The sequence below is a fragment of the Phascolarctos cinereus genome, unplaced genomic scaffold, assembly GCF_003287225.1.
Source record: "Phascolarctos cinereus isolate Bilbo 61053 unplaced genomic scaffold, phaCin_HiC Scaffold_7;HRSCAF=346, whole genome shotgun sequence".
NCBI lineage: Eukaryota > Metazoa > Chordata > Mammalia > Diprotodontia > Phascolarctidae > Phascolarctos > Phascolarctos cinereus.
This window is the reverse complement of record NW_027556180.1, coordinates 188665955-188689855: the sequence shown is the minus strand read 5'-3', so window position 1 is coordinate 188689855 and position 23901 is coordinate 188665955. Positions and strand designations below refer to the sequence as shown.

General features: G+C 34.5%; 1 protein-coding gene across 1 annotated transcript in view; it reads left to right on the top strand.

The window, feature by feature from the left end:
* The window catches only part of GBE1 (1,4-alpha-glucan branching enzyme 1), a 279718-nt gene that overhangs the window by 196860 nt on the left and 58957 nt on the right, over window positions 1-23901 (top strand).

The following is a 23901-nucleotide window of genomic DNA, read 5'->3' as shown; positions in this document are numbered from 1 at the left end:
TCAATTGTACACAGTTTGTTGATAAATAAAAGGAATTAGCATTAATCAAGATTTTTATATAAGGCTTTGAGAGAGGAAGGGTCTTGTTTATCTTTATATCCCCTTCTAAAAGGAATGAATGAATGAAGAATGAGCTTTCTCTTTGTTTCTTCCCAGGAAAGCCTCAGAGGTAAGCAAAGTCTTCTGGGCATGTTTTTAATTTAATAAGTTTTATAAGAGAGCAATTGCTTACATCTCTACCTTGTAATAAAAAAGATTTGTGTGAACTAAGCCTATTTAGTAGAAAATATGTATCTCTGGTGTTCAATAAAAAGCAAAACAGTCAGTGGCCCTTATTGTGCCATATTCCAAACAACTTCCAAGTTTATCTCTTTTGTTTCATGTAAGACTCAAAATATTTCACTAACATTGAGTATTAAGAGCTGTAATTATCACTTAAGTTCCAGAAGACTCCAACAAATGTACAAAATTGAACATATAAAAATTATGGCTCTAAATAATGTTAATTATTTCCTCAATCAATAAATAAAACCAGAAGTAAAAAATGTATATCATTTTATAATTGTTACTAAGTTATTATTGATTTGTACTTAGGTTTGATTGATTTATGTATTTAATAATTGACTCATTACAATTATATCTTAAAATATTGGCATCCTAGATATTGAGCATATATCATTATTATGTAATTTATCTCCACCATCATCATAATTATGATCACTTTTCACCATGTAAATATGAGTCTCTTTATGTGTACATAATTCACATAAATTAAATGAAGAAGTAAAACAAAAATCAATTCTCCACATTTCTAATTCTCCATGTATTTGGCGTTTCATAGACAAAACTTCTATAGTTCTTAATGCAGCTTGAGACTGAGAATTTTGGAGTAAAATTTCATTTTTGTGGCCCAGGGTCATTTTTCTACTTCCATTCATTATGCTGCAGTTAAGATTGGTGCTGACAAATAGTTTTTTAAATAGCAAAAAATGAGCTACTACCCTCCAGCTTATCATTAGCTTGATGGAGTTGAGAAGTATAATGAATGGCTCATTTTACAGTCACCAAAGTGAATTTTCATTATTGATTTCTGTTACTTATTTATAGAATCTATCATGTCTTAAAAATATGTCAGTTTAAAACCTTCTTGATGTTTTGACTTTTACAAATAGGTAGGTTGAAATAAAACAGTTAAGAACTATTCTTTCCTCTTATCAAACCTAAATCTCCTTGTGAATCTCCTCACTGAAACTTCTAACATTTCTACTAGTTCTGCCTGCTGAGGCCAAGCAGAACAAATATGATTCGATTCTTCTTTGAGGAAATAGCCCTTCAAATATTTGAAAACTCATGTCATGTCCTTACCTCCAGACTAAACATCCCAGTTTTTCCATATCTTCCTTATACAGTGTAATCACAAGGTTGTTCACTATCCTCATCTTCTTCTAGTCATGCTCCCATTTATCTACATCATTCTTGAAGTATGGCACCCATAATTGAACATAGAAGTCTAGATGTGTTCTGACCAGGGCAAACTACAGCAGGATTATCACCTCTCTCACCTTCCCTGTTCTCAAAGCAATTTAAGTTTGATTTGTCTTTTTTAGTTTCATTTTTTTAACATGTAAGAAAAGGAATTTTACTTAGCCATAGCAGAACAAGATCATTTAGAGCAGGAAAGGCATAGATGTTCTTTGAGGCTAATAATAACACCAATAATAATAGTAATAATAATAAAAATAGTAGTAGGTAGTATTTAATGTAGCACTTATTTAGGTTCTAGGCACTGTTCTAAGTGCTTTACCATTAGTATTTCATTTGATTCTCACAACATCCCTGGGAGGTGGGTGCTATATTATTTTCATTTACAGATGAGGAAATGGAGTAAAACTGGTTGAGTGACTTGGACCAAGGTCACACAGCTAGGTAAATGTCTAAGGCTGAATTTGAACTCAGTTTTTCCTGACTTCAGACCCAATACTCTATCAACTGTGCCACCTAGCTTCTCAGGCTATTGTTGATTCTGAGCAGCCTGAGTCTTAGTCCTTTGAGTCAATTAAATCTTGGGCAATTTTAAAATCTTAATTTTTTTTAATGATGTTAGATTGATACCTTCTATTTCTTATATCATTGTAGTCATCTCAATTATTCCTCCCCTTTCCAAGGCCTAGTGCTGTATTCACTGAACCACTCATGGGCCTCCAGTTGAGAAATTATCAAGAAGCAAAAATACCTCCAAATACGCTAAAGAATTTTTTTTTAATTTGCTGAAAGAAATGAGCTAGTAGAAGTTCTTAAAATGAAAAAAAAAATTCATGAATTGAAAGATCAGGAGAACAGCAATAACTAAAAGGAGCATTATTTAGCAAAGTCTTTTCCCCCCTTTTGACAAGTTGTATTTTCATATTCTTATTTTATATGTCATATTTCCTCTAAGGAACTCAAGATTCCTGGCATGTTTTCTGCTTTATGCTAGTCGAGCTGTTCATTGCTGGCTAAAGCTTTTGAAGTTCTCCTGAAACTGAGTGCATAAACAAAACAAATTATCCTAGTTTTCCCTGACCTAATTTAATATCATCAGAATCTTCTGATCTCTTCTAAAGTTACTGTCAAGTTAAAGTTTAATAAATACCATCCTGTATTTTATATAACAATCAACTTTTAGATTCAGCTCTGCCTTCTTCCTTGGGAAATAATAGCACTTGACACCTCAAGGATCCGTATCTATCTTTTCATCAGTTTGAGTAGTCATTCCCCTTCTTGATTTTTTCCCCACATTTATCAAAGACTGAGCATAGAGAGAGAAAAGAAGAGGAGCCCAGAACTTTGGAGATGGTAGATGGGCAAAGGGGAATAAGGGACACAGATGATGATGCAGCAAGAGACTGTAAAGGAGTAGTAAGATATTTAAGAAGAAAACAAAGAGAGTGGAATGTCATGAAAACTGGAGAGGAGAAAATATCAAGAAGGGAAGGGTATTATATAGAGTCAAAGGCTAGCTAGTCTAGGGAGATTAAGAAGGGGAATATACTTCCTATTTATCTCTACCACTTAGAATACCTGATTTCTGGTCTTTTAGCTTCTGGGCCTAAAAAAAAATTACCTTGCATATGCTTTGTATATGGGGGGGTGTATCTGTCCGTCTGTCTGGGTTCTGTGTATGTCTCTTTGTGTAAACACACCTGTGTTTCCCCTAATAGAATGTAAGTTCCTTAAAGGAAGTGATTTATTTCATTTTTGCCACTCTATCCCCAGTACCTAGCTCAATGCCTGGCATACACTAGATGCTTAATGAATGCATGTTTATTTATTGTTGAAACAACTTAATTTTTTTATAAAAAGCATGTATTGCTTTGTAATATGCAGTGGAAATAAAGACAGGCAGGAAAGCATAAACATAAAAACATCACGTCTTCTTGAAGAACAGCGTAAGAAGCAATAGTTACAGTGGCTGTGTGAATAGAAAGAAATGTATCTTTTTTCACTCCCAGGTTATTGGTCACGTTCCAAGATCTGTTCATTTTTGGTCCTTTAGAAAAGGGTTCTTTCAGAAGTTTTTGAATGCTCTATCCATGGTTTAGGGATTGAGTAATGGCAAAAAAGAACATTAAACAAAAGGATTAATATAGGCAGGAAACTTTACAGTGAACTTTTTGCATCAATTCAAGGAAAAGTTAAATTGTGAAGCTTTTCAGCTTCACAATCTCAATTTTGTCTGTATTCAAACCATACACTTGATAATAAGGGACAAACTACTTTGCTTTACATAATGTGGGTCATCTGGTGTGTGTGTGTAGGGTGTGTGTGTGTGTGTGTGTGTGTGTGTGTGTGTAGTTTGTTTTGTTGCATTTTTATTTAGGAATTTTATTACCAGTCTTTTATTGTTGGCTTCAGTAATGAGTGATACCTGCAGAGAGAGCTATAATTACAAACTAGGAAATTTCTGTCTCAGCAGTACTTTGAAATTTCCATGACTAAAATTAAAGATTCTCTCAATATAATGTTACATTCTGAGTTTTGTAGGCTTAATAGGTCATACTTTTATAGGTAGTTCATATTTCACAGGGCATATAACATTTTTCTCAATGCAATGTAAAAAAGTTGAAACATTTTATTTTTGGTTCCATGTGTTAGTCTACATTCATTTTCGTCTACCATGTACTGCATTATGAAAAAAAAAAGTGATCCAACTTTAAATTCACTACACGTTATTGTTTAGTGGTACTTGTATAAATTCCTTTTTGCTAAGAGGTAAGAATACAGTAAAAATTCAGTTATCTTCCCTGCTAAGCAGTAGAATTGGCAGTTTTAAGATAGAGAAATATTATATGCTAAACAGTAAGAGTGATAAATTTGGGCATTTTGTTTAGCCTGTTTTGGCAAGTTTGCTGAATGAAATATGAATAGCAGAACTATAAAATAGAGATATAGAAAAAAGATTCTGAATATTAGTTTTAAATATCCTAAAGCATTGTTGGTGTTTCAGGTGGGTCACATGACCAAAAAGATAGAGGAAATGTGGGAGAACTAAACATGTTATTTGAACCTCACAAACTCCCAAACCTCCTCAAAACAGAATTATGTTCCAAAGATAAAGCAACTTCAGTTGTCTCTTTGGTCTAAGTCATCAGGAGCCCAAAGAAGACTGTCAGAGGCTCTGGAAAGGGGCATAAAAAATGAAATTTGAAAAGCTAATGAACAGGATTAGATGAAGGAAGACTCTACTTGACCAGTGAAGGGGGGGAGGGGACTGGAAGAATTAAGAACAAGATAAAATCTGGGAAAACAAGGAAGTAGTCAGCAAAACTCTAAAGGGAAAGATAATAGCCAAGAGATATTAGGGGTGAGGGCAAGAGAACTGGTGGACAAAGAGCCATCTTAAAGGCTTAAGAGTTATAATATTATGTTTTCAACAGAAGACAGAAAAAAAATCATAACTTAGGGAAAAAAAGCAAAAGTAGAGAAATGGAAGACAATATAAAGCTAACTCATAACTTTATTTTTCATAATGTTTTATTTTTTCCCAAGGCATGAAAAATAATTTTTAACATTAATCTTTGGAATATTTTATTTTTCCCTAATTAAATATAAAAATAATTTTAACTTTTTTTTTAAGTTTCGAATTCCAAATTCTCTCCCTCCCCCCTTCCATCGTTTCTCCCTGAAACAGGAAGCAACTTGATATAGGTTATACATGTTGTGTCATGCAAAACATATTTCCATGTTAATTTATATTGTGAAAGAAACAAAACAAAAAGATGACAGAAATAAAGAGTGAAAAATAGTATGCTTTAATCTGTATTCAGGCTCTATCAGTTCTTTCTCTGGAGGTAGATAGCATTTTTCTTCGTGAATCCTTTGGAATTGTCATAAATTATTGTATTGCTGAGTCATTCACAGTTGATTGCTAAGTCATTCACAGTTGATCATTGTATAATATTACTGTTATTGTACAATGTTCTGCTGTTTCTGCTCACTTCACATTGCATCGATTTATGTAATTCTTTTCAGGAATCTCTGAAATCTTGCACAATAGTATTCCATATTTCATATATCCAGTCTTTCACAATCGTATACCACAACTTGTTCAGCCATTTCCCAGTTGATGAACATCCCCTCAATTTCCAATTCTTTGCTGCCACAAAAAGAGTTGCTATAAATATTTTTGTACAAATAGGTCCTTTTTCCTTTTTTTTTTTAATCTCTTTGGAATACAGACCCAACATTGGTATTGCTGGATCAAAGACTATGCACAGTTTCACTGCCCTTTGCCCAAAGTTCCAAATTTCTCTACAGAGTAGTTGAATCAGTTTACAACTCCACCAACAGTGCATTTGTGTCCCATTATCCCATATCCCCTCCAATATTTATCATTTTCCTTTTCTGTCATATTAGCTGACCTGATAAGCATGCAATGGTACCTCAGAGTTATTTTAATTTGCATTTCTCTGATCAATAGTGATTTAGAACATTTCCTCATATGACTATAGATAGGTTGATTTCTTCTGAAAGCTGCCTGTTCATATCCTTTGACTGTCTGTCAACTGGGGAATGACTTGTATTCTTAAAAGTTTGACATAGTTTGGTATATATTTGAGAAATGAGGCCTTTACCAGAGACACTTACTGCAAAAAAAAAAATTGTAGCTTTCTGCTTTAGCAACTTGTAATCTTAATTGCATTGGCTTTGTTTGTGCAAAAACTTTTAAAATTTAATATAATAAAAATTATCTCGTAATGTTCTCTCTTGTTTGGTCATAAATCCTGCCTTTCAGTTATCTGACAGGCAGACTATTCCTTGCTCCCTTTGCTTATGATATTACTATTTATGTCTAAATCATGTACCCATTTTAACATTATCTTGGTATGTGGTGTAAGATGCTGATCTATGCCTAGTTTCTGCCATACTGTTTCTCAGCAGTTTTTGTCAAATAATGAATTCTTGTCCCCAAATTTTGTATCTTTGGTTTTGATAGAGACTTGATTACTATGGTCTTTTACAGTTGTGTATTGTGTACTGCTGATCAACCACTCTATTTCTAAGCCAACACCAGATTGTTTTGATGGCTAATGCTTTATATTACAGTCTAAGATCTGCTGTGGCTATGTGACCTGTCACATTTTTTTCCATTAATTCCTTTGATATTCTTGACCTTTTAATTCTTCCAGGTGAATTCTGTTATTATTTTTTTTTAGCCCTATAAAATAATTTTTGGTAGTTTGATTAGTATGGCACTGAGTAAGGAAATTAATTTAGGTAGAGTTGCCAATGTTATTATATTGTCTTGACCTATTGATTGTGTGAGAATACTTGATTTTTAAAATCCTTTTTGTGCTCTACCAGGAGTTCTTTTTGGGACTGAGACCAAGTCATATTTTTCTTTGAAACTTCTCTTGTACGCTTTTTGACATTGTTATCCTCTTCTGAGTTTGTGTTTTGAGCTTCCTTGTCACCACAGTAACTTTCTGTGCTCAAGTTCCTTTTTTGTTTAGTTTAGTTTAGTTTTTGCTCATTGTTCAACCTATTTCTTGTCTTTTAATTTTATGTTAAAGTTGTGTTCTGTTCCTACGGTAGAGAGTGCACTATCCCAAGCTTCAGGTTTTTCATGCTGCTGTTTTCAGAGCTAATTCTGGGGACCTTTTAAGTTTTTGGTTCTTCCGAGGTGGTATGATCTAAGGAAAAGTGTAGGCAGTACTCTCCTGGCCTGTGCTCTATCCTGTGAGTGACCACAAGCACTCTTTTTATCTCTGGACCTGTTACCAGGATGCACACTCCCCTGCAGCCACATGCTCTAGATACTATACTCCTCTGTGACCCAGATCCCTGTTTAGGCAATGTAACTGAGTCCTTTATTCAGTGCTAGCCAAATGCCCTTTGTCATCTCCTTCTGACCAGTTGTCTGATCCACTTATGATCTGTGCGGTTAGAGCTCTAGCAGTCTTTTGCTGATTCAATTTTCCCCAAGGCCTGAAATCATTTGCTAGGGTTTGACCTCCTTCTGGTTTGCTGTGGCTGCCTGAACTGACTCCATGTGGTATCCAAATTATCCAGTTTGCAAGAAAAAACCACTGAGGCAGAGCTCTAAGCCAATAGCACTTTATTAAAGAGTCCATGGTTCCCTTTAATGAAATGGATATCAGATCTTGCTCATAATCTGAGATGCCTCTATTCCCCAGGGCCTTACTTTTATAGGACTTGATACCCAGACACTCAGAAGAGGCAAAGTAAGATACAGGGTCTCCTTAGTTTTTTGACTTTGCTTTTGACCCTTCGGAGGGTCAGAAATGATGTATCAGCCTGAGTGTTTACAGGATGGGTAAGGTAGGGGACACCTTTATTGATTTAATGGTCATAGATGCACAACACAAGGGTCATTTCTGCAAAGTGATCATAAGATGGTCCCCTGCCCATATTGGGCAAGAGAGGGTGATCTGGATATACAAATTAAGTTGGGGATCTTTCCTTACCATGTCAACATATCTCACCCACACTAGGGTTAGTCATCAGCATTCTTGTGGTTAGGCAAATGAACTTACAAACTGCAGTTCACAGCTCTGGAGCCTAATATACAGAATGTATAATTACTATCTCTATGGAATCATATCAAACTGATTAATACTGGTTGGAATAAAATAGGGGTCTAATTAATCATCTGTCACATTCACTCTCACTTCATTGAGATGACAGACCTTTCCCATTGACCTTCTAAGTTGACTTGGACTGGAAAACAGTTTCACTCTGTCCTTTTCTTGGTTCTGCTACTCTAGAATGTGTTTTGAGGCTTATTTTAAATTTGTTTGGAGTGGAATTTAGGATATCTCAAGCAAGTTCCTGCCTTTGCTATGCTATTTTGGCTTTAAATGTGAAAGGATTAAACAATCACTAAAACAAAAAGGAGTAAGATTGGATAAAAAAAGGAAACCACAAAATCTATTGTCTTTGAGAAACACATTAAAAAAGAAAGATATATACAAAATAAAACTGAGGGGATGGGGGAAAATTTTTATTATGTATCAGTTGAATCCAAAAGAGGAAGAATTGTTTAACCATCCTTTCTGACAAAGCAGTATCCCTCTTTCAGTTTTGGATAAGTTTAACAGAAAAACATAAGAGAAAATATGGAACTGAACAAACTGCTAGAGAAACTAGAGACTGAAAACTTAGGGTATTTTCAAAATAAGATTGTTAAAGAATATAAATGTTTTTTACTAATGCAAGGAACTTTTGCCAAAATTGTCCATATATGTTTTGCACACATAGATGTTGCAAACAAATGTCGGATCAGAAATACTACATAATATTTTTAAAGGCAGCTCAGTGGCACAGGGAATAAAGTGATGGACCTAGACTCAGGACAATTTTAGTTAAATTCTGGCTTTAGGCACTTACTTGTGTGACCTTCACCAAATCACTTAACTTCTCTTTGCCTCAGTCTCCTCAACCATAAAATGGGGAAAGTAGTAACACCTAACTTGCAGGGTTGTTGGTAAGGATCATATCAGATAATGTTTTTGAAGCACTTAGCATAGTACATGGCACGTAGTAGATGCTATATAAGTAACCCAACAAAAATTACCATTGGTTCAGAGACCACACAAAAGACACAGAACCAAGTGAAGAATTAACCTTCCAATCCTAAATAATGAGTGGATCAACAAACATAATTATACGAACAATAGTTATTAGGGAAAAAAATGATGATGAAACAATATATTACAATTTCTGGAATACAGCTAAAGTAGTTGTATGGGGAAAGAGCATATCTATATAGATGTACATTAACAAAGTAGAATAAGAGAGGATTAGTGAATGAAATAAGCATATTTTTTAAGTTAGAAAGCCACAAATAAAATAAGCAGAAGAGAAGGTACTAAAAAATAGAGGAGAAATAGGTAAGTCGGGAACAACAACAACAAATACAGAAATGATAAAACTGCAAGGTGGTTATTTGAGAAAACTCAAAATCAGTAAACTGTTAGCTAATCTAATTAAATGAGGAAGGAAATCAAATTTAAAGGATAGCAAATGAACAAGGTATAATCACAACAAATCCAGAATGAATAATGAGAACATATGCACAATTATATGCTAACAAAACTGAAAACAGATACTATTAGAATTATGAAATATTATCAGCCAACCAGATAGAGATCTTATATAGCTCAATCTTAGAAAAGACAAGAGATCTAGCTATAAGGGAACTGTAAGAAACTCCTAGTGTTTATGGATTCACATGAAAAGCCTATCAAACTTTTAAAGGAAAAGTAGTATCCACACTTCACAGATTATTCTTAAATATTTAGAAAGAAAGCACCCTACCAGAATCTTTTTCTGAGACAGACATAATCCTCATACTTAAATCAGGAAAAGATAAAACACAGAAACAGAATTCGATTTATGCCAGGAATGTAAAGGTAGTTCAGCATTAGGAAAATAGTCAATAGTCATATTAAAAACCAAAACTTCCCAAACCACATGACTGTCTTAATACATGTAGAAAAATCCTGTGATAAGGTATAATATTCATTTATACTAAGAATTCTATAAAATAGAGGGAGTTTTTTGATATTGTATACTACAGTTGTCAGAATATTCAGAGACATAAATAACATATTTTACAAATCAAATTTATGCTTAGGGTAGTAGCTGCATTTTACTTCCTGGAACATTGTTACTAATACTGATTTCTCCAACCAAGTGTGATTTAAATACTATTTGCAAGGTGTCCTTAAAATGTTAGTGCACCTTTAAGCTGTATTTGCTTATAATATAGCAGTTAGTAGTTTCTAATATAATATTATTGTGATAATAATAGCTTTAATGTCTGTTAAGTGATAATTGCTATAAGCTATTACAAGTTAAAACTTCTCTAAGACTTTTGGGATACCCTATATATGGTATTATGGGTATTGTCAATTATTATGCCTTCATTTTAAATGAAACTTTAAAAAGAAATGAACCAGAAAGTATTACATCTTGTTCCATATAGGCCATTTATGAATCCTTGGATTCCTAAGCCATAAAAATTTGTGTGAGCCCATGATTACAATTTACTAAGTCATTTCCAAATTAGTATAGACAGTTACAAAAGTGTAAGTTAGAATGGACATCTATTTCTACAATAAATGTAATTTTGAAAATAATTAAATGGATCTGTGATCTCATTGCTATGGGCATTCATTCCAGTGATGCAGGTTAGAACCTACTGATGCCTTCTCATCCTGTGTGACTCTTGTATATATATATTCCTGTAAACTTTCCACAGGAAGTCCACTGAAAATACCTAAGGAGCTTCCTTTAGTTCTTTAGTTGTTACATAAGAACCACTGCCATTTTTAGTCTGTCCATCTGTCATCCTTGTTATCTAACTAGGTCTACTTCCCCTTCTAGTCATATATCCTTATGATGATATCTTTTATATCACTTTTTGCATGCAATAACATGTGCTTTGTGTGCACAAAGCTCAATTTAAAAACAGCTTTTCAAAATTACTCAGTGGAGAGTAATTTTGAAAAGCTGTTTTTAAATAGACTGGGGTGTTTTTAAATATTGAATCATTTTATAAGCAGCAGGGGAATATGTTATTTAAAGGAAAACCTATGGTGAATATTTGTCTAATGAGGAATTACCACCTAATTTGTCTTTTGTAAATCTAAATTGACATTGATTTTGCTTTAAGTGTAAGTTTAGGTTCAGTAGTAGTTATGATTATGGAATTTAAAAGATTGAACAATGCAGCTGCAGTGACTATGATGTAATACTTAAAATCTGTTCATTCTTTAAAATACATTAGGGAAAAGTATAAAAATTACCTTAAAAGTCTACATAATTGAGTCTAAAAATTTTAAAAGACTACTTCCAGTCCTAATAAAGGACTTTCAGCCCTGAGAAAACTGCCTTTTTTCACTTTTGATGTCAACATTTTTTCTCACTGTACCTTGTGAGTGCTGTTAACCAGAAGAAAGAAAAATAGATATATTTGAATTTCAACCTTGCAGGTTCCCTGTTTGTGCTCTGTTACACATTTATACATGTCATAGGAAGAAAAGGAGAATTATAATTGTTGGTGATTCTCGTGGAACTCAGGCAGTTGACCTGATAGCCATAGTTTTCTCTGTTGTCTTCCTAGGTATGTTTCCAAGACATCAGTTAATCAGTCAAGCATTTCTTAGGTACCCACCATATAGCAGACATTGTCCTGTGTACTGGGGACAAAGACAAAAGAGAAATAATCCCTTGCTTTCAGTGAGCTTACATGTAGTCAGAGATGTGTACAAATATAAATATAAACAAAATAAATATAATTTTACAAGAGAGAGACTAGTAGCTGGGGCAATCAGGAAAGGCCTCAAGTAGGGAGTGCTTAAATTGATATTTGAAGGAAAGAAGGAATTCTAAGAGATGGGGTGAAAATGGAGTGCATCCTAGGCATGGACACCCTATCAAAAGTGCAGACGTTGGAGGTAGATTACTTTTGGTAAGGAATAGTAGGAAGACTAGTTTGACTAAACCATAATAATTTATGAAGGGGTATAGTATATAATAAGTCTAGAAAAGTATAAAGAGTTTTAAATATCAAACAGGGGGTCTGTTTTTCATAGTAAAGGTGAAAGAGAACCACTGGAGTTTATTTGAGGTGATCAGACCTGCCCTTTAGGAATATCACTATGTTAGCTGTGTGGAAGATGCAATGTGGGAAGACTTGAGGAGGACAACATAGTGAAATTCCCTGAATGCATCAAAATGCTGACATCTACATATTTGTGGTGATTCATGAGGCACAAATCCCTTTTTCAGATGGTATCTAGGAAGTATTACCGAAGTTTATGAAGTTTAGGGCAAGAAACTAAATATAGAGACACAGGTTGTTTTCGTCACTACTGCCCATTGAAGCCAAAGAATGCAGAAGAGAAAAATTGATTATGAAATGAGACACTGGTTATGAGATTTGGGATTTGTTGTCTAGGACTTGACCAAGTTTTGAAGTATAGGGAGACAAGTCATTGGCCTGTCGTAGTGTAATGAAAAATAGGGAGAGGAGGTTGAAAATTACCCCATATATGTTCATGAAGAAGGAAGAATAGCAATTGAAACACTTAGAAATTCAGAGCAGATGAAATTCCCCCAAAGGAAGTGATAAATACAAAAGTATGCAAAAACTAGGCAGTGAACAAGAGGAACTAAAGGTGCTAAAACTCAAGGAGGGAAATCCGTTTTGCTGAAATTTGGTGGAATGAAATGCATGCTTAGAATATGGCTTTGGATAGGTACGCCTTTTATATAAAAGAAACAGAACAGATGAAGAAGGAAAAGAGAAGTATTGTATATTAAGAATGTATACTCAGATAAGGAAATATGGGATCCAGTGGATGAAAGCATGGTAGATAGCATATGAATGAAGATCAGTAATGGCAGGGGGGAAAAAAAAAGTTGTATCTTTGGGATATACTGCAGGCCATATGGACAGAGAGAAAAATTGGCTAATGATTTTTAGAAACAGATCTGAATCCTGGCACAGAGGCAGTATAAGTGTAACATTTCAATTATCTACATATCTGCTGAATTTCTCTCTCCAGTAGCAGGGAAACTAACTTATTTTTACTTACTTTAATAATGATTCCTCTAAGAAAAATCAATAAAGAGAAATTATATACTGAATCTGATTATCACTAACACAGAAGAACAGGTTTCTGGGGCAGATATGATAGAAACTTTGGAGGGAAACAACCGCTCTCTTCCAGTTTATGGAAAAAAAGGGAGAGGAAAGCAAGATATAGGCTGGCATGCACTGTAGATCTGGGGAAAGCATAGTTCCAGGGATTCAAAGGAAGAGTAAGGAGGACTAAAATTCAGTAGAGTAAATCAGACAAAGAGGAAATGGGAAAGTAAAAAATTCTGCAGCAACAAAGAGTAACAATTCTGATGATGAGCAAAAACAGGAGTTATCTGAGGAGAGCAATTGGATTTATAGGGAGGTCACCAACCATCTTAGATTTTTTTAAAATGTGTTTAAAAAATGGAAAGGAAGGGCAGATGACAAGATGAATATGAGCATGGAACAATTCTATAAAAATAGTGTGAGAAGTTTTAAAGCTGATAAAGCTGAGGCTGGCAAGGAAAGCAAGGGGTATGTGGGTGTGGGTGTAAATCCATGTTGTAGTACTGCTACTTGAGGAGAAGACAATAAAAATTGATAACACTACCAAGCTATTCTTGTTTTCTTTTGGTTTTCTTTGCCAAGATAAACAGCATTTTCTTTTTTTTGTGGCTTTTTTTTTTAAAGCAGTCAGGGTTAAGTGACTTGCCCAGGGTCACACAGCTAATAAGTATCAAGTGCCTGAGGCTGTATTTGAACTCAGGTCTTCCTGACTCCAGGGCCAATGCTCTATCCACTGCTCCACCTAGCTGCCCCTAAACAGCATTTTCAATGAAAATGAGAGAACAAAAAAGACTTATGGGGGTTGATATGCAAGATGAGTAAAGAAAGAAAACCTTGATAAATTCAAAAAAACCTGACTCAGATTAACCATGTCCAGGGAGTAGTGAAAGACCCCCGAGGGTATGATTGTTGTGCCACTGTTAGTGATAGTTAAAAGATTATGGAGGAGAAGAGCAAACTATGATTTTCAAAACCATGATTTCCAAAAATAGGAGGGAAAAGTCTATAGACTTAGGCTAATTGAGTAGATTATTAATGAAAATCTGGAAAAAGAAGCAGTGGTCAAGAATAGGTCTGCCAAAATAACCGTAACTTCCTTTTTTTTTTAAGTTATTAAGCAGGTAGACTAGAAAAAATGGTTTAGTTAACTTAGATTTTATGAAAATATATGAAAAAAAGTCTCTCCTACTATTTGTTATGAAAGGGCAGAGAAGTGAGGCATAGAGGACAATACAATTATAGTAGATTGATTTGGAACTGGTTTAATGAAGAGAATCAATGAGTAATGATTAATGGATCTTAACAAACACCTAATAAAATGAATGTTTTTTTTTTTTATATTTAGGAGAGCAGTAAAGTAGGATTGCACTTGAGCAGAAGATCTAATATGTAGTTTGTATTTCTTAAGTATATAATAAAAATAAATATGTAGCTTTCAAAACTATCCTGTTTGTCTGTTCTCCTTTCTGGCTTTTCATTATCTGAATTTAAAAGAAAAAAAAGAAAAAGTCTCAATAAATTTTTTTCTCTTCTTTTTTATTTGCTATTTTACCCTCTTCCATCATACTTCCACATATTCCACACATGGGGTGGGGGAAGAAGGGAAACAAGGCACTTGTAACAAAAATATTAAATATAGTCATGCACTTCTCATATTGGCTGTATTTGAAAAAGGTATATATTATTGCTTCTCAATTCCATCATCTTTCAATCAAGAGGTCAATAACATGCATCATTGGTTATATCATTTTTATAATGTTATATAAATTGTTCCCCAAGTTCTGTTTCCTTCACCCTTCATTAGTTCATATGTCTCCCTAAGTTTCTTTTCTTTGATTTTCAGAATTTCTGTGATTTCTTGAGATCATGGGTTAATAAGTCTTATATTTTCTTTTCTTTCTTTTTTATTTTCTGAATCTTTTTATTTTCTTTTGATATTTCTTCTTTAATGAATTCATTCTTTTTGATTCATTCTAATTTTTGAGGATTTCAATCCTGAATTATGTTTACTACTTTTTTTTTTAAGGTATTAATTCTCCTTAAAATTTATTCCTCAGTAGCTGTTCCTTTTTGCATCTCTTGTTTCATTTCCTCCAGCTACTTTTGAGGTCCTTGTTTCTAAGATATCTTTTTTTTTTCCTGAGGTACTACATCTTGGGCTTATATCAGTTCAAGTTATTTCTTCATTTTCTTTAGTCTTTTGTTTATTCATACCTCTAATTTCAGTTTCTGGATTAGGGGATTGTGCTTAGGTGAAACTGTTCCTTAGGTCAAACTCCTGAATTTTTTGGCCAGTCCAGATTTATCTTTATTTCAGTGGACAAGACTATGCCATGCCTTTTGCAGGAATTGTCTAGTTCTATCTCCTGCTGTAACAGGGGCTCCTTGGTAGCTCCATAATGGATGCTGCTCTGGCCCTGTTGTCTGATGTGGGACCAAGTTGATTCTTATTTCACTTTCCACTACCCTGGCTTATCTCTATTCAGGGTTTTCTTAGAATTGTCAGTCTTTTTGTGCAATCTTAGACTGGATGGAGGAATTTGTAGTTATTATTCTTGGATTTCTTTGTCATTTTTCCTCTTTCGTTTTTAGGGTTTTCCTGGGGTTTTGTGAAGTATTTGAAGTCTTCTAGGTCCTAACAAATTACTATCTTGCCACAAACCTTCCCTCTCAGGATTTCTAAGGAAAAAGGAGTTTTCAAAAGAAAAAAATACAAGTTAGCAAAAATTATATAAAATGTCTCCAACTAATAAGATAAATGCAACTTAAAATAGGCTTGATATTATTCTTCACACTCAAATTTTGACAAAGATGACAAAAGCACAAAATAACAGAAGAAATTTAGGGGGAAAGGCACACTAATGCACTGTTGGTGAGCTGTGGTGGTCCATTCTGAAAAGAAATTTCAAACTGTACCCCCAAATCAAATAATTCTAGTACTTTTGACCTAGTAATACCACTATTAGAGATATACCTCAAAGATGTAAAAGAGGGAGAGAATAGAGATATAGATATAGATATATAGATATATATATTTATAGCAGCACTTTTTGTTCCACAAACAAAATGATTGCCTATAAATTGCCTATAAATTGAAAAAACAATCCATTATGGATATGAATGTAAAGTACAGATAGACTCCACAGGGCCATTATCCTACTTCCTACACACACTAGAGTGAGGTTAGATACTATATTCCCCTAGGATACTAGGGTCAGCCCTGAAGAGTTGGGATTGGTTTTCTAATGTTGCAGCATGTGAGCCCTTAATGATATATTCTGCCATGATTACCCTTTGAAATTATGAAATCAGCCAAATACAGCTAGCTTTTAAAAAGGGGTATTGGCTAAAGTTGTATAGTGAGAAAGGTTAGTATAAACCATCTCCCCAAAAGTCTGTGATATACTCCCTTACCAACACATATAGAATTCAGAGGAAAGCAGGAATATTCAAGCATAGACAGCATATGTGGCAAAGAGCTAACTCATTGTCCCTGAAATTCCTCTTGCCATAGTCCTCAAGACATTCTCCTTAGATATAATTTAGCTTTTCTTCTTAGCTCATTTTATAGTCTTGAATCTACTTCCCTTATCTCATCCAGTCTGCCCTTGGCATCCAGTGTAAACACTTTTTAAAAAATTAACGTAACTGCTAAAAAGAAAGGTAATTCATTTCATTATTTACTTTTTAAAAATTATACTTATTTGTTTTTCTGTGTTTTTGTTGTTTGAATTTTTTATAAGTCAGATAATACGAGTGTGTGTGTGTGTGTGTGTGTGTGTGTGTGTGTGTGTGTGTGTTTTGATGATTAGGCTCAGGTTTCACAGTATGTTATATTGGATTACAAACTGAGTTCTTATGGGTTTGTTTGTTTTTTTAGTATACTTACTGCTCTATTCCCCTCTGTAGTTTCTAGTGGGTGCAAAATAATCTTATGTTATTTTCATGATAGAGCACCAGGCCTAGAGTCTGGAAGTTGTTGTTCTTCATTTTTCAGTGGTATCCAACTCTTCATGTCCCCATTTGGGGTTTTCTTGGCAAAGATACTGGAGTGGTTTGCCATTTCCCTCTCCAGCCCATTTATAGATGAAGAAACTGAGGCAAATAGGGTTAGTGACTTGTAAGTAATTAGTAAGTGTCTAAGGCCAGATTTAAATTTAGGAAGAGGTGTCTTCTTGACTCCAGGCCTGGCACTCTGTTCACTGTGTAATCTAACTGCCGCCACTTCTCACCTCCCATCTCCCAATGCCACATAAAGGAATAAACATTTGAACTGTCTTAAATCAATCTAGGAATTCTGAGAGGTAAGACAGGAAATCATTTCAGGCATATAGGTTAGCCAGTACAAAGACATAGATTGAAGAGATAGGATATTAGGAAAGAGGAGGGAGTTCTTTCATTTTAGTTAATTACTTGGCTTCAAGATTACTTTTTTAAACTACAAAAGGGACTGACAATATAAAGGATTGAATTATTAACATGTATATTTTGATACAGATCATCCCAATAGTTTTTAATTCTGTCAATAATTTTTAGAACCTTGACTGTAATCTAGTTTGTAAGCTGTCCTTTTCAGCTTTTTGTTGTCCACTATGTTGTTAAGCACTGACATTTATTCCTTATTCATGTCATTGCTGGACATGTTTAAAAAAAAAACATAAATCAATCACAAGTCACCAAGTCATTCCATTGGAGACTTTCAACATTGAACCACTAATGACTACTCTTTGAGTCAAGCCATTCAACCAATTCTCAATCCATCAAATTCTATTATTTAGTCCACAATTTGTCTTTTCTAAAAATATAACGGGAAAGACTGTTAAATGCTTTACTAAACTCTAGATCAAACAATATCTAAAGAGTCCCCTGATTTAACAGTCTAGAAAGTCTGTCAAAATAGGAAGTGAAGTTAGTCTGACATGACTTGTTCTTGATAAAATTTTTCTATCACTTTGTCTGGATGACCTAAGCTGGAAGTTTCTCTCTCCACCCCCCCACCCCCCTTCAGCCCCCAATTATTAGTGGAAAGTCTCATCCTCTTTATTCTCAGGTCTCATGGTTCCAGTCTCATCTCATATAGCTGAATCTTGTGTCAGAAACTTTGCTGGGGGTGAGAGTTCCTTTCACTTTCAGGACCACTAGATCTCTTAGCTGCCCCTTGGTATTCATCACAAATGTGCTTTAAAAAGCCAAGAACTCAATATCTGGTGCCTGAATGCCCTGGGTTAGTTCAATTCCAGTCATCTTATGATGGCAGTACCACATCTGCAGAATGGTCAACAACAGCCAGGGAGTGCTGTGTGTACTTGGTGTTTTCTTGACCCTTTCTGGCAGCCCCTTCCAACCCTGAGCTAAATTGTTCTACATTTGTAGAAGCCTACTCTCTTTTCCACTGAGAGTATTCTCTATGCAGGACCAGAAAAGCTCTTTCTTGTTGTCATTGTGCCCTATCTTCTATATTTGCAGTGCTCTTCTCCCAGCTTAACCGTGGAAGATGGTGGCTTTTGGTGTGACTTCTAAAACATCAGATTGATAAGAAAGCAATTTATTATAAAATTGTAAATTGTGAAATTGTATCTGGGGAGGTGCAATTGGAGGCAGCTAGGTGGCTCAAGTGGATGGAGTGCTGGGACTGGAGTCTGAAGGACCAGAGTTCATATCTAGCCCTAGACGTTTACTAGCTTTGTGACCTAGGGCAAGTCACTCTATTTGCCTTAATTTACTAGAAAGAGAAATGGCAAACCACTCCAGCATCTTCACCAAGAAAATCCCACGGGAAGTGTGGTACACAGGATCACAAAGAATCAAACACGACTGAATGACTAAAGAACAGTCTGGGGAAGAGGGTCCCTTTAGCCCTACCCAAGCCTAAGGTAAGGAATCCTCTAAAGCTCCTATCCCATTTTTATCATTCAAAGGAAGGGTTCAGCAAACAGACCAAGAAAGGAGCCCTGTTTCCCACCTGTTACATTGCTTTTGGACATCTTTAGACTTATCTATCATGCCCTTCTCCTCCAGGAAATTCATCATTTGGGAATCTCATTATCCTGCAAAATTAAATTAGTACCCTATACCCCTCTGACTGGAGGGCACAGCCGTGGGTTCCAGGGCATCCATTTAAGAGTAACCAGCACAGTCATCTCCACATTTCCCACCCATTGTACTGATTTTGGCATACTCTCCATACTTGATGCAAATAAGATCCTTAGTCCTTTCTTATTACTGTTAGTAGTTCCTCTGGAGAATTATTGTTTGAATCCTGTGTAATAAGGCTATACAGGGGCAGCTAGGTGGATAGAGCACCAGCCCTGAAGTCAGGAGGACCTGAGTTCAAATGTGGCCTCAGACCAAACACTTGACACTTACTAGCTGTGTGACCCTGGGCAAGTCACTTAACCCCAATTGCCAGAAAGAAAGAAAAAAATAAGACTATTACAAATAAAATAAAATGTACAATCACAATGGCAAGAAAAATACATATACATATATACATTCTTGTTACTTCTTGGATGCCATATGAAGATATTAGGAAACTTTTGTGCACTAGATACTTGATTTTGTGACACTGAGGGTGTGCTTTGTGTTAACTCAGGCAAAATCCTTATCCTGTCGAGTCTGTTTTTCTTATTTATAAAAGTCATGTTATGTTTGACTGTTTAACAGAGGTATTCAGAAGATAAATTGTAGACATAAAATTATATGAAAGGGTAGATCACTGTGTCATGGAGTCTCATTACATAATATACTTAAGGAGAGTTTACCATATAGGTACCTATCTCTAACATTCTTACAAACTCTATAATTCTTGTTGCAAAGCTTTCAATAACATTTTAAGGTAAGAATAGGAACGCTCCCATTGGTAATCTTGTGTCTAATAGGTAATGAATATTTATCTATTCATGATGCATAGCATGTGTCACTTGGGATGTTGAAGCTTTTAGTTTTTTCAAATGTCTGACAGGTTTAATGATTCGTTTTAGATTTCTAAAAGTTTGGGGGAAGTCTCTGACAAAGTTGTTTTGCACATTATTATATCAGTTTGTTTTAGGCCAATTTTAACACCTATTTTAATTTTCTTTGTAATATAGTTAAACATATTTTGGGCATTCCCAATCTACCTGAATAACATTCTTAATTGAATCCCAATTTTTCTGTCCTTTTTTTTTTTTAACATTTCAAGTTAAACAATTTTTAAAACTTTATTCTTATAATAACGTATAACACATATGTCATTAGGTTGTCCTACTAAAAATAGTATTAGGTTGTTAATACTGAAGCACACTAACTTAATCTTGTATAAATTTGCCTATATACATATACATATGTTCTGCCTCCCAACTCTGCCATTCCATTTTTTACCTTCTTTTGCTTTGTCAATATTTTCATGTATCTTTTTTTTTTTTTGCTTTTTTGGTGAGGTGATTGGGGTTAAGTGATTTGCCCAGAATCACACAAAATAGTAAGTGTTAAGTGTCTGAGGCTGGATTTGAGCTCAGGTCCTCCTGACTCCAAGGCTAGAGCTCTATTCACTGCACCGCTTAGCTATCCCTTCATGTATCTTTTTTTCATCACTTAGAACTAAGTTTTAAGTGGGTAAAGAACAAAGAAATAAGTTGGTAAAAGATTTCCCCATATAGATAATTATAGAATTTTGTTTATCTGTATGATGCTATTTAAATGCCATTTCTCCACATAATTTCCCCTTTTTAGAGGGCTATTTTGATACTAGAAGTCTTACATTTCTTTTTTCTTTCTTTTTTGGCAGTTGGAGTTAAGTGACTTGCCCAGGGTCAAACAGCTAGTAAGTGTCAAGTGTTTGGTCTGAGGCTGGGTTTAAACTCATCCTCCTGGAAGTCCTACATTCCTATTTCTCTTAAACTTTTGTGACTGGGATTTTTCTTGAAAAAATATTAAAAAGATATTTACTTAGGATTTTAAGGTTTGCAAAGCACTTTGCATTCATTTTCTCATGTGATCCAAAATAAAAGAGTTGTTCCTGTTCTTTTTGTAAAGTGGTCAGGTAGGATTTAGCACCTAGTCAACGAACTTTTATTATTAAGTATCTACTATATGTCAGTCACAGTACTAAGTTCTGGAAATACAAAGAAACACAACAATAGCCCCTACCCTCAAGAAGGTTACATTCTACTAAGGGCGACAACATGCAAACAACCATGTATAAACAAGATATATACATAGGATAACTTTGAGGTTACATTAGAGGAAAGGTACCTGGGCCAATATATTGCCTTTACTGGGCATGTAGTAAGTGTTTGTTAATTCAGTTTTTACTCATTTAAATGACTAATAATAATGGCAATATCAATAATGATAAATGATGCCTAAACAGCAGAGAAGTAGGAAAGATCAAATGTACTAGTGGAAATTTATAGCAGAGGGTATATTAAAACATAAACTGTTATCTGCCATTTGATTAAGTTACTAATATACTTGTGCTAGAGCAATTAAAACTACTTCCTGGAAAAAGAAAATGTTGTAGGAGCTATGATATCCAGTGATACTACAGAAGTCAAAAACAATGGATATTCTCTTTGGGGGTGATGGGGCTTGGCAATGAATGGGGTTAAGTGACTTGCCCAGAGTCACACAGCTAGTAAGTGTTATGTGTCTGAAGATGGATTTGAACTCAGGTCCTCCTGACTCCACTGCACCACTTAGCTGCCCCTATCAATGGATGTTCTTGAAAAGACTTTTTGGCTCAGAATTTTCAGGGTGATTTAAAAAATGACTTTTTCAAACATTGGGATAAAACAAGGGTTAAAAATGGAGGCACAGCTGATAGCCATTAAGGATAGCATAGAAAGACTTAATTCTACTTAGATACATACTTTCACCAACAAACTAATTTTAGAGAATGATCTTTTTTTCTTCTTTGGTATGTATGTTTTTTGTTTTTAAGATAATTGAGCCAGAAATTATTGTCCTTCTCATATGTCCATAACAACCAGAAATCTGATTATTCTGAGTGGACATCAACATACCAAATGGTGGTCACATAATCCAGTTCTAATCAAAGTATGTGAGTGAAAATACATGTAGGCTATAGTGGTGAGATCATAATGTCAAACCTATGCAATAGCAGCAACATGACTTATTTTTGTTTTTTGGTCACTAATACCTTATACAAATGGTGGTTGAATTGAATAATATGTATGGTGTATATGTACATGCATAAGTCTGGATATATATATATCCACATAGCTATATAAACTTCCCCAATCAACTTACATTTCAGAATTACAGTGGTTTTTGATTACCTGAAAGCATATATTAAATTTTTTATTTATGTCACATAAGCATTATTTTCCTCTACAAAACAATCCATTTGTAGTTAGTCTTTCAAAGTGGTAATCTTCAAAATAGTGCATCTTGAATTTGAATAATACATATAATATGTGGTTTGTTTTTCAATTTTTCACATTTTAGAGTTATTAGATGTTTTTTGTTTGCTGGGAAAGGTTTATTTCATTTTTAATTGTCACATATAATTTTACTTAAGAATTTTTTTTAAGCTGATATTGTCTTAAACTTTTATAGATATAAATATGGCAGTATTTACCAAGAAATAATTTGGATTATTTTTATATGATACTTTTGTTCATTTGTTTATGTTCTTTTAAAAATAGCATATATAGGTTGAAATGAGACCATTTTCTTGAGGGGAAATAGTTCTGTTTGAGTTTTGAATATTATCAAAATGATTATATCTTCCTAGATATCCGAAGGTAGGTAAAACAGGAAAAGTAGAACATTTCTTCTTCTTTTTATAAAATATAAATTTTTCCAACATGCATAATAGTATTATCTAGTTTTCATAGAAAGGGGGAGATAGTGTTTTGTGTACCTATGAAAATATGTCACATTTCTTAAATTATTTACTACATTAACAGAGTTTAGAATTCTGGATTTTTTTTTTAAGATTTTGTCAAGGAGCTAACTTATAAAATCCTCAAGAACAAGATCTGTGTTGTCTCTATCTTGAATTTCCACTGAAAAGCAGTAAGCTTGCATATAGTAAGTGCTTTGTAAATATTTATTAACTGTTTCAGAGGATTGTCATAAAGGTGTTTGCTGATCCTGTTTTATTATTAGGTGTGGGGCCACTGTACCAAGTCATTTATTCCTGGTATTATCATCAGGAGTAGAATAAATGGGACCAGAGGCATAGAATTTAGAGCTCTAGGGGATCTCTGAGAACCCAAACACTTCAGCAGCCAGTTCAGGAGTCATTTTACTTGACACCAGCATCATGGTTTTATGAGGGAGACAAAATGGCATAGGAGAAGGAATATTGTGTTTCGAATCAGAGGATCTGGATTTATATCTTGTCTTTATGCCAACGCGTGACCTTGGACAAGTTATGTAACCTTTCTTGTTGGCTCTAATTCCCTGATCTGTAAAACCTGGGATTGAACCAGATAATCTGTAAGGTACCTTCCAAGTCTAAAGTCTAGGTCTCTGGCTAGACACAAGCCTAGTTGCATCAATTTGTAGTGAGAAGAGCGCTGTGAAATTCTTGTTGTTGAAAGCCTTCAGTAGTAGAGTCATGGCAAATGCAAAAGAAAGAACTTAATCAGGAATTATTTACTGACTGCCTACTAACTGCTAGGTGCTTGTGGAAAACACAGAAAGGAATACAGTACGTTGTACTTATGTCTGTTTTAGGATGAGTTTGGCAGTATTTGTGTGTGTGTGTGTGTGTGTGTGTGTGTGTGTGTGTG